At 41.1% G+C, this 19,765-nt stretch overlaps 1 protein-coding gene across 3 annotated transcripts in view; it reads right to left on the bottom strand.

The window, feature by feature from the left end:
* ELF1 (E74 like ETS transcription factor 1) overlaps positions 1-19,765 on the bottom strand; it is an 84,793-nt gene that overhangs the window by 41,084 nt on the left and 23,944 nt on the right. Inside the window, exon 1 of one of the 3 annotated variants that reach the window (XM_039382890.1) lies at positions 8,071-8,121. The exons of the other annotated variants lie outside the window; for them this stretch is intronic. The gene's annotated coding sequence lies outside the window, so the exon portion shown is untranslated. Of the gene's footprint in view, positions 1-8,070; positions 8,122-19,765 lie in introns of those variants that run through there. 3 annotated transcript variants of the gene reach the window in all.

Below are 19,765 nucleotides of genomic sequence, written 5' to 3'. Positions count from 1 at the left end.
TCATTCAGCACAGGGACAAATGGCTTGAGATTGGAATTTCCCCTTGGATTTCCTGAGACAGACTGCAGCACTAGCTCTAGCCTAGAAATGTCAAAGTTGTGACTTAAATATAAAGCTGAACTCCCTTCTAAACACCATCCTGGATGCAGAAGGAAGAGAGGAGTGAATGAGAGAAAAGGGAAGATTAAAGACATCACCTGGAAATTCTGAACAGAAGGACTGAAAACCATCTCAAAAGTGAGGTCAGACAAACACATGGATGGTAACCACATCATTTCACTCAAGTTTCTAACTCCATTCTACCACTGGAGGTTAAGGATGTATCAACTCAGAGTCAGTCCACCCTCTGCAGTCACATCTCTAAGTATCATCATAGAGTCAGGGGGGCAAAGCTGAATGATATCGCAGTTCTCTGAATACAGAAGTCCCAAACCCACAATGATCTTTATGTATAGCCCACACTAAGCACAAATGTTAACAGTATAGTCTACTGTGCCATTCTTCATGGACTAATTATTCCTATTCAGTAATATTATGAAATTGCACGGGACAGGGGCTTTGAACCATGTTCTCAGACATCTTCAGTCGGCAAAATGACATCTTCAGTTGGCAAAAGGACAAGCAAGAAGAACAAGTCACTTTGCACAAGGACTTTCTGAAGGCTCAGTATTTCAACTGCTCACACAAATTAAAGGAGATAGAAAAACAACATGCTAAGGGGGTAGCACTGAGGAAGGAAAGCAGCAATGTAAGGAACAGACTCAAACCTTCTGAAAGCATCCACGCTGCCTATGGCAAACCGTGCAAATGGCAGCTGACATCATAAAAGCCAACACAGTGACCTCGGCTGAGCTTTCATTAAGGACAAAAAAAATCATCAGTATCAATAAACCCCTGTTTTGCAGCCCTGCTGAAAACCAGCCTGTGCCACCACAGGCTCTCATTACCTATACAGAAAGGAGGACAGAGAGTAAGATGATTCATGTGTTAAACATAAACAAACATAAATAACCAAAAGTGACGCACAATTCAGTCAATATAAAAGAAATTAAATTAACGCCCTGACCCTAAATCTCACATAAAAACACATTTACTCTAAAGAGAGCAAAAAGCACAAACACAAGCAACAAGTTCTTTGGCATCACCAAAACAAATAAAAACAAAAATCACATTTTCATTTTTTTTTTTTTGCAACTACCTCTTTTAGCCTGAATATTTAACTTGACACAAGATTCCTTTCCAGACTATTAACAGTTAACAGCTCCAGCACTGTTTATAGACTCCCCCACCCCTGAAACACTTTTCTTCCTATCTCCCATATTTCCTGACACTTTTTAAGTCCCTTTTATTTAGCACATTTATGTTACACAGCTGCTATACACAAACCCAGCGACCTGGGAAAGCTGAAAAAATTTACACCATAGTTGAGACTTTTGTTCCTCTATATCCTCTCCTGCCAGCATGCTCGATATGCCAAGGTAGCCCCAAATCAGTGTAGGCATGTAAACAGAGAGTACTACAAGTAACTGATTTATGCTGCAGCAACAAAAATCAGAGTACCACCAACAGGCCAGTCCTAAAGAGCAAACTAAAAGAAACTGAGGCGAAAAAGGCTCTACCCAACTTTACTACTGAAGCTCCTGAGCTCAGAATAAAGTATCTGAACATCTGCAAAGAGCAAACCTCCCTAATCTTATCAGACAAGAGAAAGGCCACACTGGGTTTTACTCACTTCTCTACAAAATGTTTGCTCTAGCAAAGTAGAGCCAACTCAACAGGAGAAGTTAGCTGTAGGCTGCGCTAAAGCAAGGGAACAAGGGCACCCCAGGGGGAATAGAGGGTCCAAATCCTCTCTCCCACTTCCCGTTCTCCATGGATGAAAATAACTGAACCCTGCATTTCCATAGGTTGGCTGCATGGTATAAGAAGAGGTTAGAGAGATGGGACATGACAACTCCATCCCACCCCTTGTCCCCAAATCATGCCAGAGATGGGACCTCCTTCACTCCTTGCCTGCCCCCCCTCAGCCCTCCCCATCCCTCCATCAAAATTGTTTCATTTATTTGGCACATTATACACATGAAAGAGAAGATGGGGGTAAATTTTCAGAAGTGGTTATGTGACCTAGAAGCCTTGGCTATTCATACAGCTCTGAAACTTTTCATATTGAATTTGGGTTACTTAAGCCTCAGCTCACAGACAGACCACAGTACGTGAACTACAGTTAGATAAAAGCCACATAAATGTTGCTTCACAGCACAGCCCCTACTCTACATGCCTGCGTAGATGCATGCACACACACATCAGCCACAGCTACATGAACACACTTTATACCTATGAGCACAAGAATTCACATACACACTAAAACATACATATGAAATGTGTGCCCTTCTACTGATTTGACTTTTTACTTTTGGGGCAGCTGTTTTGGCTACCAAAGATACAAAAAATCCACAAGTTCCCACATCTCTTTACAACATAGGAATACACAAAAGTACTCCTTCTCTGCTTCCAGTTCAGTCACCTCCACCCACTGCTGCTAATCACCACCACAGTACTGCTGGGAAAGTATTTAGCTTGAATTTCCCCTCATCCACTGAAAGCCAAACAAACAAGATGAACTGGGCCATCCCTAAAAAGGGCAGTGTTCCCCAGGCAGTGGACAGGGAGCTCGGACAGTCTGCCACGCCTGAGAGAATTCAGCAGTCAGTCTACCAGCCTGGGGAAACAGAGTAGCACTAACATTTCCAAGCAGTATTAACATCTTGATCTTGGAAAGATAACATCTGTACATCATTAAAGTCAAAAAGGGAAGAGATGTGCATGAAAAGTCAGGCCTTCACCTGAAAAACACTGGCCACAAGCACACCGTCACACTGACCTTCCTGGCAGCCAACAGCATGACTGCCAATCTTTCTAAGAACTTCTCCATGTACAACTAGCTGAAGGTCACTTATCCTAACAACCATCAGGTTTTATTATGAAGAATATTTCCAAAAGCATGGACTTGTTTAGCAATGTAATAGGGATTCAAGGACCAGATGAAAACATAACATTTACAGCAAAGACCTGCTTCTCCCCATAATGGCAAATGTACAGGCTAATGTCCAGTAAATGCAGAGGCTAGAGAGTGTGGTTTGCTGGTCCAAAACTCTTGGCAATCACTAACTTGGTCTGTCCTTTGATTCTGTCTTTGTAGATAATTCATCACTATCGGTAAAGAGAAGGACAATCAGGTGTTCATATTTCCAGGCTGATAAAATGAGAACAATCAGACATTCAATTAAACTGAGAAGCAACTAGTTTTGAAATGATGAAAGGAAAGAATTAAAAATGCATCAGCCTACATGTACTTCCTCAAACTCCTTGCTACAGACATGACAGAGGTCAAAAGCTTAGGAAAATTGTAAAATGTTTTAAAAACAGCTCAATGTAATTAGAACAAACCAGCCCCATTACATAAGGATTTCTTTTTAAACAATGGAAAAGAGCTGTCATAACACACAGCAAACCTCCAGTAACGGAGATTGCAATCATACATCTCTAAATGCAGGACTTTGCTGTCATTTTTCCAGGTAACTGCTCATTTCTGGATTCACATATTCTCCAGCAGAAAAATAATAATATATTAAACATTCCAAAATTAGAATAGATGGACTACAAGTTTGACATTACACTGCAAGTGTCCACTTAGTCTAGCTCAGCAAGAGGTAAATGATACTGATTATGGAGAGAAAGGAAAACAAAAGCTCTCTCATTACTTCCTCTCCTACAACAATTACTATATGCTATTTATCTAAAAGTAAATTTGCAGAGACAGGACTGGTTTTATGTCTTCTATTAGTATCAAATACATCTTACTATTTTTTATACTGCACAAAATCTCAAAAAGTTGATTTTAAAAAGACACTAAGAAAACAGTAAATTGATAAAATCCCAAATCTAGTTCAGAAATTTCTGCAAACCAAATGACTTATTCCAGTGACACAGAATAAACGCGTTCTGGCATTTAATGGCACATTTTATGGAGCATTAAGACCACAATCCTGTAAGCAACTATAACAATAAAGCTGCAGATCAGTCAAATCTCACTGATTTCAAAGGAAAAGGGTCTCATACAAAGAGAGATGAAGGGCTGAGCTCCAAAACAGCTAAAACAGGATATGAGGAAATCTGTAAAAGAGGTGTGGGAGAGGGGAAGAACTGTTTGACCCTGAAATGTTTTGCTCTTTTGATTAACACATACACACAGGAGAATGAAGTAGTAGCAGTGGGAGGAAGAAAGATCAGGGAAACTAAATATAATTGCTTTGGCTAGGTGCCAGACTTCACAAATTACCAGTTGCCAGTCTGTACCTAATACTGATATAAAACTGTCAATCGTTCTCTAAAAACTACTTTGCCCATAAATTAGTAACTCAGTCATTATTTTTAAATCATCTGAAGGTAAAAGTCAAGTTTACTGAAGAAAAAAGAATGGCCAAAACCAATGACTTTTTTTTTTTCAGCTGCAATATAAATGCACACAAAATATATACATTAAAACTGAAAGCAAAAAAAAAAAAAAATAGCCAGCAGAAATCAGGTTCAAGCTAAAAGTTTCTTATTCCAGGGAACCTCTTCCAGCCAAGCATCGGTAACTCTAGATCAGGGAGTTAAACTCCCACAGGACTTTTTCAGCATTCTGCTGAAGTTGCTACAGGACTCAGCTCAGTAAAAACCCTATTACAACTTCTGCAACACAGATTTTTAGCATTCTGTGCATTTCCTTCTGCAATTAATTTTTTTTAAAAACTTTTCCAACTGGACTGTCAAGCACAACAAACAAAAATATTTAAATAAGTTCAAAATTACTCTCTGAGCCATACAAATGCTACATGATTTGCATTTCTATGCTTGAGTATTTGAGCAGTTTTAGAAATCTGAATTTAACTGATGTGCACCAGCTAGAAAGGGGCACAAACTAATCCACACAGAACTTGCTGAAGCCTCCCCTTTCCAAAGCACGCAGACATGAACTTCAGGCCTCTGTATGGTACTTTACTCTTGACGGTAATGAATACGTTCAGGGCTGCATTCAACAACTGCCAGGTTGAGAAACGTAAAGGGTCTTACCTTTGCAGTGTCTTTAAAGAATCTGTGTGAATATAGAGCAGATTAGGCAATGTTTCTGTTGTTTGCCTCTCATTTGCTGTCAGCTGTCAGCAATATGAACAGTCAAAAGCCTCTGGAGCAGGCTGGTATTAGTCAGCTAGACTTGAATTTCCAGTTCTTTTACATTGCTGTCTATTTTCCTCCATTAGGTTAGCCTGTCCTACCCTGGTATCAGATTACACGGAGCCAACATTTATAGCACCTTGCAAAACAGTCGAACATATCACATACCTAAGTCTGCCTATACCTGTTGCCCTCAAATTTTAACCCTTTCTACTAACAAGACAAACATTTATTCTAGAATGTATCACCTAAAAAACATTTGCAGTAGAGGAGTTGTTTTTCCTTCTTACCTAACAGCTACAGGACAGCGTGAGATTTCATTTTATGAACTGCAGAACACAGTCAGGCTACGCCAAGAACAGAGGCTCCGAGATGCCCACAAGAACAAACCTGGAGACCCCACCTCGAACGAGAACCCTGGCCTGGAACCACTTGCTGCTTATTTTAGCAGGTCTGAGAAAACCCGAACAGCTCATTCTGAGTTCAAGATCGTTTGACTCTACTAATTCCTTGCCTTCCTTCAGACCCTGCTGCCAGAGCAGGAGGCAGGCAGGCATGTTCTCTGCATGTGACCAGCATGGTGTAAGCAGATGCCATTTCCAGCCAACAGCTCTCCCAGCACCACTGGCTTCCTTCTGTCCAGCCAGGATGTGGTGCTGCCCTGGGCTTGGCTCTTCCACCTTCTCCCCGATGGCATCCCCAAAGCACAACCTTCCTTTGTGCTGCTAATCCTATTTCCACAGTCTAGGGTCTGCAACTTAGACAGTGGCAAGACAAACTTTGTAATGCTGAAAAAAAAGGAGCAGCAATTTCTCTCTTTACACATGATGCATGGCCATCCCATGGCCATCAGCTGTGATGGTGGTGCTTCAGAGGACTACATAAGGTATTTCACATGTTCTTACATCACAGGTTCTATGGTGAACTTGCCACCAGCTGCCGCATGAGAGGAGCCCCAAAAAGAAGATACAAGGACTCCCTGAAACAACATCTCAGCTTTGGCCATAGTGATCTTCATCACTGGTCTACTCTGGCCTCCAATCGGGAGGTCTGGAGACACACCATCTATAACGCTGGTGCTTCTTTTGACAAAGCACGCAGGATCACTCTCGAGGAGAAAAGACAATGCAGAAAGAATCGTGCCTTGCAGAATTTACCATCCAAGGAGTCTTTCTGCTGTGCCTTTTGCAACTGGACGTGTCTATCTTGCATTGGCCTTTTTAGCCACCAGCGCGCTTGTAGCAAATGTGGGTAGAGCCTTTCCCAAATCTTCGTTCACAAAGCCCAGCCATGATGATATCACAGATACCTTAGCTTTCCTACACACTCATCATGTACCTTGGAATTACAGTTTTTTAACAAATAAATATGTATATTCTTAAAATTCACCCAGAATTGTTCAGGCAGCCTCCTTCTTGGGACCAGTGGTCCATTTTGCTAAAGCTAAGAATATAAGGTAATACTCACACCATTACACTCAAACAAGTGAGCTAACTCAGAGAGCAGGGATGAAACACACAAAAAGAATTTTATTTGCATACTGCTTTAACCTAAATCTTTACTCAAGTAACCTTTTAACCCTTCAGTCAAGAATCACAGACCCAACCAAAGCAAAGCAAAAAATAAATGGCTAAGAGGGCTTCTGATGAGGTACAGTACAGCCCATATCAAAAAGCACTGCAACCAATACTTATCTATAAGCTGCTTTAACATAGCATTAAACAAGCATTTTGGTCTTTGAGAGATTCTAGCTCTGCATATATAAGAGCACTTTTATTTATATTTAAGTTAGCACTGTGGTTAACAATGACACGGGTAAAATATAAATACAAACATCAGATTTCCAGTCTTTCTTATTTATAAAGCTTAGCAGTTTAAACACATTTTTGCAAACCGTGTCTGAAGCTTTTAAATCTATTTGTCACAAAGATCCTCATTTAACTTTTCCCATAAATATAAGAAATTAAGCACTCAGTCACACATTTCCAATGGTTATACCATAGGAATTTATCAGTGACAATTTTCACACCAGGCAAGAGGCAACCTGTTTTCTCCAGTCTATAACCAGACATAGCCTCCATACAGTGCCCCAACATACACCTTCCCTATACATTCCCAAGAGTCCATTTTGGCACCCATTCAGCCACAACCATTGAGAATACTTCTTAGAGAAGTGCTGGCTGAAATAGTTTGATGAGCAAACTAAGGCAAGTAGTACTGTAAACTTTTTTGTTTTAAGGGCTTGTGGAGAGTCCAGTACTATTAGTAACACAGACAGGGATTTATTTATGAGGTTGGAACAGGTGAGACACATATTCATCAGCAAATCTCTCAGAAAAATTAAGGCATACCTCCTACTGCCAAAATCACAAAGCTGATGTTTGTACTAAGCTTTCATACAGATTCCAAAAAACCACCAAAAAGCAACAAAAAAGCCCAACCCAAGAGCAGTGACAATACCGCCTAACATATCACAAGCAGAAATATTTGATTCAAAAGTCTGTAGAAACAGGAACAAAAGGTAATTTAAGAAGAGGTACAAAGTATCAAACCATACCTACAGTCGGGCAGATTGATAAGGAACAGTTGCAGACAGGGAAATCAGAGCTGTCAGTCAGACTTTTGACCTCCTTCTCACTAACCTCCAAGTTTGACGAGTCTGGGGTGCTTTTTTCCACTGTTTGTCTTTTATAATATAACTGTCTGGGGTTTTTTAGCATGAGAGCATTCAACATTATTTTTGGCTTAATCAGGTTGTTTACTGTAGCTCAGAAAGCATTCATATTAAGGAGAATTCATGTAGGCCATGATAGACTTGCTCACTTAAACGAGACACCAAAAGAAACTCCACACCTTTAAGACATTCTCACAAGGCATGGGGTTTGTTACTTCTTTCCGAGGTGAAATCTTCTATCTGACTTCCAGTGTATCGTATTTTACAGATCACTGTAGCTGCAACTCATGTGTCATCTGCAGGATTAATAAAAAAATACTTAAATTTATTGAAAATTATAGAATGATGGAACTAAGCTTTTAAACTCGCAGGCAGAAGGGTGAGGGCTAATTTCAGTTGGAAGGCTGTAACTGTATATTTTCCCTCAGCACAACCAGTCCCAGCTCTGAGCTGATACATGCTGCATGGGTAATTTGTACCAGCATTCCTGGTCACAGCTCACCATAGAGAAAGGCAAAAAGCAACAAAATACTCCAGTTTGCTCAAGTAAACTCAATTAATAAGCTCTCCTGCAACATGCAGGAAAGGGAGCGAAGTCACCTGCTGACCAGTTTACTCTGAAATCAAGGAATACTCTCAAAACATTAGCTTAAAACGCAACTTGAGACTGGAAACAACTTCAACACACAAACACACTGAGACATGAAGGGAGCAATATGGTCTTGGTTAGAAAAAGTGAATATTACATAGCCAGATAGCCAGACTTCAAAAAACAAAACAAAGCAAAAAAAACAAACAAAAACCCAAATCCACCAAAACTCCACAAACTCTCGCTGTAACTAGTTTGGTACACAAACCACCCTGTTACTAGAGAGCCAACCGCTTATGGGTGTCAAGCACATAGCACACAGATTATCCCAATAATTATCCCAATAATTATCCCAATGTGCAGATTATCCCAATAATGTCATCCAATGTAGACACACTGAATATCTCCCCATTGTACCAGAAAAAAGGAATAGCACTGGTTTGTCTCTAAGCCTTCAAGAGATGACTCCTTCAAACCTGCAGAGAGACCATAGGTTTGAGATTTTTATCTCCAATTTTTGTCTTAATCTTTCCTCCTTGCACCTTAAGCATTACTCACTTGATATGCTTTAAGAATAACATTTTGAGAGGCAAACACTTCTATGCTGTTCTTATTTCCCTCTTGCATATGTTTGCCTCATTTCACCAGATTTTCAAAAGATAATCATCTACGTCAGAAATTCACTGAATCATTGTGCTGTTTTCACAGAATCACAGAATGCTGGGGTTAGAAGGGACATTTAAAGATTATCTAGTTCAACCCCTTGCCAGGGGCAAGGACACCTTCCACTAGACCAGGTTGCTCAAAGCCTCATCCAGCCTGGCCTTTAACACAATTTCTCTGGACAACTTGGGACAGTGTCTCATTACGCTCATCATAAAACAATTCTTCCTTATGTCCAGTCTGAATCTACCCTCTGTCAATTTATAACTGTTGCTCCTTGCCCTGTCACTACAGGCCAGGCTAAAAAGTTTGTCCCCATCTTTCTCACAAAGCCCACTTTATACATACCAAAAGGCTGCAATAATGTCTCCCTGCAGCCTTCTCCCGGCTGAAAAACCCCAACTCCATCCTTCTGATAATCTCTGTTGCCCTTCACTGGAGCTGCTCCAATGGGTCCATGTCCCTCCTGTGGGGGGGAGGGACAGAGCTGGATGCAGTACTCCAGGTGAGGTCTCAGAAGGGAAGGGTAAAGGGGCAGAATCACCTCCCTCAACCTTCTGGCCACGCTGCTTTTGATTCAGCCCAGGATGTGTGTTGGCTTTCTGGGCTGCAAGTGCACCTTGTCAGGTCACGACCAGCTTTTCATCCAGTACTTAGATGTGGGAGTATGGTGGTGTCTTTGCTTTTTAAGCCTGCACAGCAAGAGTCCTGAACCAACTGGTTGCCTTTTTTTAAAACTATGTCCTTCACCTATTTGTTCAGTATTACCCTTCCCCAAAAGCTACTGTTGTGTTAAATCAATGAGGTGCTGAAGGCTGCCTAAATTGGAGAAGGAGCGTTAACACTATGAAGAGTACAGGCATTTCTGCTGTACTGAACACCTATTGAGGACATAACATGCTACAGACCTGAGTCATTTAAATGTCTGCAGAAAAAAATCTTAGGTAAAGAACCAAACAGAGAATATTGCATCTAAAATCATGCCTTTAAAACCTCTGCAAGGCGAGAGATTGCTTATGCAGTTATAGTGGAGAAGAACATTCACTAAAGCCATAATTAAAAAATAGGTAATACTTCTTAAGCTTCCAATTTTAATGCACTCTGAAATGTAACACATTCATTCAGGTTATTCTGAAAATGTATATGCTTCATGATGTTAAGCATAATTACAATAATAAATACATTAACTTGCAGCTATGCAGGATAAGACAGAAGCTAATATTCCCATGCCATTTCTACATTTCTGTTTTTACAAATCAGCATAGCTTAAATTTTGTATTCTAAAGTATTTGCATGGAGTGGGATTAAGAAGGGAGACTATTTGTCTGGGGAATTTCAAACTAGCAAACTTGGCTATTAAGAGAATATAAATTATCTCCTGATTTGTTGCTAGACTAACAATTCCCACCATGGAGTTTCAAATAGTGATGAAAAACATGACTTAAAGACCAACAAGATCAAAATAAAAAAAGCAAAAAGATTTCTCTTAAGAGTGTTGTGGAAAAGAAGCAGGGTCTGCAAAGGTCCCTCCAGGGAAAGCAGCGTCTGGACCTGCCAGTATTTCTCATTTCGTAATGTCTGGGGAAGTGTTCGCTCTGAAGCCTAAGTCACTCTCATATGAGCACGCACCTGCTCCTGGGAGACACAGGAATTCACTGCTAATGAACTTGACACAGAATTTATGAGTGGTACATAAAAACACCTACAGAACTGGGGTATTCTGGAAACTTTTAGAGCTCCCACGAACTAGGTGTAGAGAAATTCAGGTCTCACCTCTTCCTCATTTCACCATTCAAGTTCCTGTGTCTTTTGCAGAACTAAATCAGGCATTAGAGGTGGCTGCTGCGCATGTGCCTGTGCTATTCAGCTGTAACCCCCACCACAGGGCTCTGTGAACCAGACTGATCCCAGCCGTGGAGAGAAGTAAGGCAGCAGGGCTAGGGAGAACCAAATCACCTGGGGAAAACACAGAATTGCCCAGTCACCTTGGGCCAAGTTGTGTGCCCAACTTGGTCTCATTCTGCAAAAGGAAGCAGCACAACCTCACTGCAGCCACTGGCTCACAAACCTGGAGACCTCTTTCTACCTCCACTTGGCTCTGCAGAGTGAGTCATACAGACAATATGGACATGCACTTGCCCCCTTCTTTCAGGCACTGACCGGAACTGCTGCACAAGTCCACCTGTAGCTCCCAAAAGAGAAACCCTGACAGTGTCGCACACAGCAGAGCCATTGAGAGGACATGCATCCACACAGCTTCTACCATCAGGAAACAATTTTCTCCTATAACAGCTTTTCCCCCTTTGACCTACAAGAGCAAGATTGTTTCTACTTTTCCTTCACCCTAAGAACCTCAAGCACTTCTCTAAGAAAGGACTTAGGTTGCCCTAAGTTTTCCCTATAATCAATGGGAGGAAAGGTAGGCTGCATCTCCTGGAGATGAAAGGCCCTTCCTTGGGTCACTTACCTGACTTGTCTAAATTATCAGGAGTTCATGCAGGCCCAAATGCATAGAATCACAAAATGGTTTGGATTGAAAAGGACCTTTAAAGATCATCCAAGTCCAACCCTGCTGCCATGAGCAGGGACATCTATCACTGGATCATGTTGCTCACAGCCCCATCCAAGCTGAGCTTGAACATGCACCGGGATGGGGCATGTTCTCGGAGCAACCTCTGCAAGTGCCTCACAACCCTCATTGTCAAAAACGTCTTCCTTATGTCCAATCTAAATCTATCTTCTTTCAGTTTAAAATCATTGACCTTTTTCCTGGCACTACGGGCCTTGGTAAAATGTCTCCATCTTTCTTAATAAGTCTCAGCTATACATTGAAAGGCTGCAATAAGGTCTCCCTGGAGTCTTCTCTTCTCCAGGCTGAACAACCCCAGCTCTCCGAGTCTTTCTTTGCAGGATAGGTGTTCCAGCCCCCTGACGATTTTCATTTAGATCTCTGGGAAAACAACCATACAGCATATCTGAAGTAAGCATTCCAGATATTTCCACAGCACAACAGCCTCCTCATGCAGAAAGCTCATCAGCAGACATCATCTCTGTTACGAAAACTTTTGAATTATTGTAGGAACCAGAGATAAAAAGCATTCTGTCTACCACTTCTACCCTACTCTTTCCTCTCCCAGCACAACATTCAACCTGTACAGAGTCAAGAGGAAAAAAATGGGGGGTGGAACACCCCACACAAAAAAAACTAAAAACTAAAAAAAAAAAAGGGAGGGGGGAAACAAAAAACAAACAAAACCCAAAACAAAAACAAACAAAAACAAGGGAAAGCGGAAGTTAAAGTGGAAGATTAACTAGGACAATAAACAAGGTAAAGCAGAGAGAGGTTGCTTTATATAGTTTCTAATTCATCCTTTAATTTATTCTCCACCCTCCTTTCTTTTTCTTCTTTTCTGTTGTCTAACATTTCATCTCCTGTGAAGTCTCAGTGGTTTGCTGTGACCATAGATACAATGAATTCGTATCAGAATTGCGTGAGAGTGGGTAAAAAACCCCAAACCTATGCTTTTTTCCAAGATGCCATAGACTTCAGGCAGTTTTGTGGAGGTTTTACCACGTGTTTGCTCCAGGGGGTTGTGCCCAATTGCACCTTTCCTCTCTCAAACAAGACAGTACTGAGAAAAACGGTTCTCAAAAGTGAAAGGGAAAAAGGTCAGCAGAAGCATCCTGTCACTGTGAAAGGCTTAAAGCACAGCTATATTAGAAATGTGAGAGCCAGCGCCTTTCAGAGAGGCAAAAAAAGAGTTTTTCCCTTGTGGTGTTGGTTCCTGGCCCTGCAGAAACACAGGGGACCAGGAGCTCAGAGCTATGAGCGGTGACTGCATCTGTGAGAGCAGCTTTTCTGCTGTGTGTAGAACTTCCTGTGCAGAGTGTGATGCACAGCGCCTCATTACGCAAGACAAGCCAGAAGAAAAAAAATAAAAACCAAACAACAAGAAAAAAACCCTCCAAACCCCTTTACCCATCCAATCTCACTGCCCATACAACCTTTCTACTCTTCCCAACCCTAAGGAATGTCCCCCTCAGGCTGAGAGCCTCTATATTAAAGAGTACATAGTACAGAAACTTTTTTTTGCACACGGCAAAGACATCTCTACTCAATGCTGGCTAGTCAGTGAACAGAGTCTAAGGGGAAAATCCAATATTCTGGGAGCTACACTGTCATATGAGGAAGAAAAGAGCATCAAATCAGATAAAAAGGCTGAAATGTATCCGCAGTTTCAGTTCTAAAATAATTTTGATGTGGAAAGTACTTGGTTCTCTAAAATCTGATGCTGGGAGAGATATTATTTAAGTTCTAGCTATGTTATAATAAAGTGCATACCTTCAGAAATCATGCGATCTACTTAAAAAACATTACATTTATGTGGGTTTTTGTGCACTTGTAAAAAGTTGTTTAACTGAACGCCAGAGTTGTCTCAAAACCGCAGAGATCCACAAGTGTACTGAAATGAAAACATTAATAATTAAAAAGATTTTACAACAAAAACTCATCACGTCAAGTAATGTGACAATTATCTGCCCAAAAAGATATTCCTGGAATTGCACGACTTTGATGCCCAATCTTCCCATTTCTCGCACTCACATAAAAACTCCCACACTTGTAGCTGTGGAAAATGAAACAGTGGACCTCAGCTGTCGCTGTGATGATATCCTAACTCTCATGGTTACAATTCATGCTTTAAGAGTTCAAGGACTGCTTTCTGTTGAACTAATTAACTTCTGGTCTTTACTCTCAGGTGTTTAAGAAGGGGCTGGGATGGATACCAAAGCCAAAAACATAGATGCAAGGGTATGCTCTTGGGAAGAGAGTTGGTTACTCAATGGCTGCCTGGGGCAGACAGCAGAGTTGTCATCTCTGGGTGCATCTGCTCCCCAGCTCGTGGTTTAACTGACAGGAAGCCCAGCCGAAGACACCAGGACCCAGTAACGAGTGTTTCCTGCCTGCACAAACACGTCTGCCCCCCACGCACGCGTGTCCTCCTGCAAGGCTATGGCGTCCCATGAGGGGCAGAAACTCTGTGACACCTTCTGAAAAAAAAACCAACAAAAAAAAAATGAAGTAAATTAAGCCCACGCACAGAAAGTCAGCCAGCAGTAATCATGTCAAGCGTATTGAAATGTGGCCCTAGAAGGCCACCAAAGCAGGGTATAAAATACTGGTGGCCCATTTTCATCTGGCATGGCCCAGGACAACAGGCAAGCCAGCTCTGGAGGTTTTAGAGCCTGGTCTTCCTCAAATAGGCTTGTACAATGCCAAGAAACCAAGTTACTTTACTTAACAGGCAAAATACTTTAAGATTTCCTCCTTAAATCTTCAGAAATTAACTACAACCAGTAGCAAAAAACCCACTGTCAAATACGGCATCAGCATTTTCTAGGACCACCTCTAGAAAAGGGGACAGGTTAAATGATCTACAGAGTTTGTCCAACACTAATACCTAGAGTAACACACCTATCAGTGTTGAACTGAAATGCTGAAGAAGCATTTTGCACCCACATGGTAAGCACAAAAACCAACTGCTAGACAAAGTAGAACTTCAGTGAAAAGCAGAAACTCCAGCACAGCTATAATTTCTGTGGTATCTGTATGTGAAGCAATATGCTATATGCAGCCCCTCTGTAAGTAGTCTTCTGCTCAGTCTTAAGTTTCCCCATAATATCATCTGTCAGAAAACATCTTCTCCTTAGTCAGCCTAAAAACTATACTTTCAGGTAGGATTAGAAATTATTAAGATGGCTTCAATCCTTCCTCCAACTGGTGGTATAAAACTGAGGAAAACTAATTTTGAGCTGTTCTCTGCAGGCCAATTAAAGCAACGGAAGACATGTCACTTGTGTGATTAAGTTGGAAAATATATCAACCAGTAGATAGTTAGCAAATTTAACACTATCACGTACTGCTATAGTCTAGTAGTATTTTCTATATAAACTTAAAAGCAGTAAAAAAGTCTGCATTGGATTTCATGGAGCTTCCGCCACATTTTACCCTTCACGGAAATGAGGTGCTCCACCCTAACCTGCTCTCCATCCCCAGCTCAGAACTGTTCAGAATAAAAATGCCTTCACATGGTGACTGGCACTGTTAGTAGACACAAAGTCAGAGATCTGCAACTTCCTGTAAATGACGGAGCTCTAAATTCTCATTTCTAACTTAGAAACCTATTCCGCAAGTAGGTTCCTCTGATAGATCACACTTTGTTTACAGCTTTCACATGCTCCCATCTGAGCTCTATGACCACCTAGGTTATTCCACGGAACTTCAGCTGTCCACTACTTCAAAAGACAAGACCACATCCCTGCATGTCACTGGGTGTTTGACCCCTACATGCCTTGAAAGTCAGAACGAAAGCGCTAAACTAGGACCCATCAGACACTAAGAGAAAACTCGCTTCGGCAGCATTTCTGACATCCACTTAAGATGCATGCCCCACCCTTGACAAGTACTCCCAAGCAGCCAACAAATTAAAAAAAACATACAAAAAAGTAATGATTGTACATAAGCCTTTCTGAACAAAAAAGCCTTGCAGCTTGATCTGAGACTTACTGAATTTTGCTGGATTGGCAAATGGAGAACTGAAAAAAAAAAAAAGTATTTTCCATCTCAGATTCCAACAATCCTATGCAGCCAACAGCATTTTGGAGATCTGCTTCTTACTTTTTAAGTCACGTTGGTCATATCTTGCAACGTGTACTGGCAGGATTCAGTGTTTTCCTGGGAAAACGAGGGTGGCAGATGCTGTAACTGGTCCAGAAACAGTTTACTCTCAAGCTGGATATTCGTTTTAACCCTGAAAGTTCATCTGTGTCCTGCTACAGAACAATAGATTTCATCACAGCAAACATTTCAAAATTATTATACATATTTATTTTCATGGTGTATTACTACTGTACTAGCTCTAAGCATAACACATACAAAAAGTTATATTAACAAGCATAATGATATCTATTACGTTGATTATACATTATTAAATTAGCCAGAGATTTATTCCTCAGGACTGCTGCTGCATGGCACCAGCAAGGCACCTGCATGCTCCAAACAGCCTGCCCCTGCATTTATTCTTCTGACTCAATTACAGCTAATGCGGGAGGAGCGGTCTCCACAAAACTGCTTTTCCTGCAGAACAGCTATGAGCTGACTTGTCTCATGTCTCTGCAACTAGTAGCCTCACTGCCTCGCTATCAGTGTGCTTTCTGGGGACGTAGGAGGGACCACACCTCACCAAAGAACTATGAAAAGAGAAGAGCATAAGCGAAACCGAGCTCATCGACAACCACCATAGAGGCTCCCCGGGCAGCACGAAACAAACTGCCTTGATGGGTTTCTATTTGTTTTAACCAGCTACAACAGAGGGGAACATTATTTTTAATTCTACTATGTCCCTTTAATAAACACCCCAAAGAAGACATTTTCCAGATAACTGAGGAATTTTTTACAGTGTTGACTTACTAAGCAGAGCACAATAACCAGCTATTCTGTTTGCACTACGAGGCAGTACAGTGCAATGAGTTAATAATTTATCACAGCATTGCTCACAGTAACTGACCATAATCAACTTGTAAAAATCTTCCTCATTCTCACATTTTTTGTCTCAACTAGAATATAGCATCCTTAGAACTTCAGGTCTATCTGAACACTTTCTAGCTGAGGTCAGAGTTTTAATCTTCCCAAACACCTACTTTCCTCTTGGATTGTTTAAGGCTCAGAGCAAAGGTCACCATTTCATTTCAATAACCTGATTTGGCAGACAGGAATAACTAGAATATTTTTAAACAAAGTAAGAAGTTAACATTCTTTCAAAACTGCAGCAGTGCAGTTCTCATCCCTGCGTTTCCTTCCCCTTCTCCTTCCAGAAGGAAAAGGAACAAAAAAGCCCAAGCTTCTCCCTCCACCAAAAGCTTTTATTTGCACATGATCACCAAATAACAAGCAAACATCTTTTCCTCCCATTTTACATTACTGAGACTTATGCCTCTACATAATTTTAGGCAATATCTAATTTATTAGTTAACACACTCTTCCTCTCATTCAGAAGCATATAGCTGTGGGTTTCAGACAATTCATTTGGAAAACAAGCTTTTAACAGAGTTTTGATGTGGAATGTAAAAAGAGTTAGTTAACCACCATAATTATCACTTTGTTGAAGGTTTGGCCATGGAAAATGGTCCTATTCATTATCACCCTTATTTCTCAACCCCAGCTCTTACAACCTCCACAGATCCTCCACTCCAAAATCAATCCCTAACCTGGTTCAGCCAACCAGCCTAGAAACTTCCCGTGGTGTGGACATCTGACCTGCCAACTTGGCTCATCTCGGCTGAACAAGATAAGGAAGGGGTTGCTCACACAGTATGGACTGCAGATTTGAGGGGAGGACAATAAAGTACTAGGAAACAACCTATGCTGTCAGTGAGGAAAAACAAGGGTGGCACTTAAGTAGCAGCGAGGTAGCTGGATAAGCGCTCCTGCCAAGGAATGATCATGCCTACCTCTGACTGTTTCACTAAAGGCACATTTTAAATTAGATTAGACCAGTGCAAGTTTATATGCTCACAAAAACGTATGTCTAGAATTTAAATTGCAACTTTACCTCAACTACTGCAGCTTACTCTTGAGTCTTACCTAAGGGCAAGCTAAGGGCCTGGGCAGATGCTAAATGAGCTGTTTAAGGATTTACAACCCATCACCTCCAGGACAGTTCATTATCCAAGTAAAACCTGCTTGGCCCAAAACTCCCTTCTGTGCTTCAGGGCACATCCACGTAAAGCATCCCTAATGGGATGTGCCACCAAGCCACCATGGAGGTTACAGACGCTGCCTGCACTTAGGAGCGAAAAAGAGCAGCTGGTGTGAGGTTGAGGAACCTTCAGTGCGCACATAAGCTCTGTAAACACACGGTGTGTGAAGATACCAGAGACAGCATCGAGGCGCTAGCATCATTCTTCCATCTAGCTGGTAAATACCAGGCTTGTTCACGACAGACAGCGTAACAGGTTCTCCCAAGCCAGCCTCTGTCAGAAAGCAAGCTGCTTTCTTCCCATAGTGGAGATTTCACCCCATCTAGAGATTCCCATATAAGGCAACAAAAATTAACCCACAAAACTTCCCATTAATTTTTTTATTTCTTTTTTTTCCCTGCCATGTTGCAGCACGTATGGATCAGTGATTCTGGGTTTCTTCTCTCAGGGCATTATTTTACTTAGCTAGCTATTTGCTAGTAATGTAGTAATAACTATAGTAATAACTTCTAACATCTCTCCCCTCAAATGCACACATTTTAAATTACCATATATCAATAAATGCCATCACAGCTTTTCTGTTTATGAAGTCTGGAAGTACAAATTAACAAAATGCTTCCTAAGTCCACCTGAACACAAGGCACCTGTAAGAGAAGCTCTAAACATTACAAATATCAGAATCTGGATACAAAATGTACCCTTTCTAACCATGTGGCTACAAAAGTATTAAACCTTTTCTGCAAATATCCCTATTATTGTGAAACAAAACATTTGCAAGTCCAAGTTCTTATCTCGTAGTTTGGCAAAAGTTTTCCAACATTCTTCTTAGTTTCTTTTCAGGAAATCCCTCCATGGTCCATTTTTAAATGGTCTAAATTAATGGTTTTCTATATAAGAATCACAGAATTATAAAGTAGTTTTGGTTGGAAGGGGCCCTTAAAAGTCATCTAGTCTACCCCCCCTACACTGACCCGACACCCCCAACTAGATCAGGTTGCTCAGATTACAGCCCCTTCAGACAAATTAAAATTGTATTTCACTTAGTTGCTTCAAAAGCAACTTATTTCTCTGTTGCTTTTAACTGATACTAAAAGAAATATTTTTTCCACAGAAAAGGACCAGTACTTTTTAAAATGCCACAAGCTATCCTCAGCAGTCAAACTTCAGACTGTTTCTCAACACAGAAAGTTTCATTTTCATTCATATGCCTAAACCACTATTTTGTAAAGAAAAAAAAACAAATAGGCACTTCCTCTCTACAGTTCCTTCTTTTCTCTTTTTGAAATAAAGAAAAGTTGGTCGTTTTTTTAAAAAAAAAAACCAAACAGCAGGAGCACTCTCAGTAGCACATCACCAAGACACCTGGAGTCCTTTCCTGGGCTCACAGAGCCCTCAACAAGCTGGCTCAGAGGCACTGCGAGACAGGGAAGAGAATGTGTGCAGTTTGCCACCCTTTGCCCTCCATGGCACGTAAGCTTCATAATTATTTTCTTGATAGCTAATACTCTCACTTGTATGCTTAGTTTACAGGCATCGTGTCAAAGCTTGAATAGCTACAAAGAGTAAATAAGTTTAAAGAGACTCTGGAGAGGGAGGAGAATAACAGCACAGAACAGCAAAGTACCTAGGGAATGGGAGTGGATAATGTAAACACCACCTCCAAGGGCAATGTCAGGCAAATTCTGTCTTCAGCAGACAATGTGCAAGCCCTGGTGCCTTCAAGACACAGTCATCATGAAAGTGCTTCCTAAGAGGATCATCTTCTGGTTGGAAAGATAGCCTCCACTAAAAACAAACCATGTCATTGCATCTTTGGGACACTATTCTCATTAGCTCCAAAATTATGTAGTGCAGCACATGTAGCA

The sequence above is a fragment of the Pipra filicauda genome, unplaced genomic scaffold (assembly GCF_003945595.2).
Source record: "Pipra filicauda isolate LSUMZ 115617 unplaced genomic scaffold, ASM394559v2 scaffold28_size6257848_pilon, whole genome shotgun sequence".
Taxonomy (NCBI): domain Eukaryota; kingdom Metazoa; phylum Chordata; class Aves; order Passeriformes; family Pipridae; genus Pipra; species Pipra filicauda.
The sequence above is the reverse complement of the archived record's forward strand: the minus strand, read 5'-3'. Positions and strand labels throughout refer to the sequence as shown.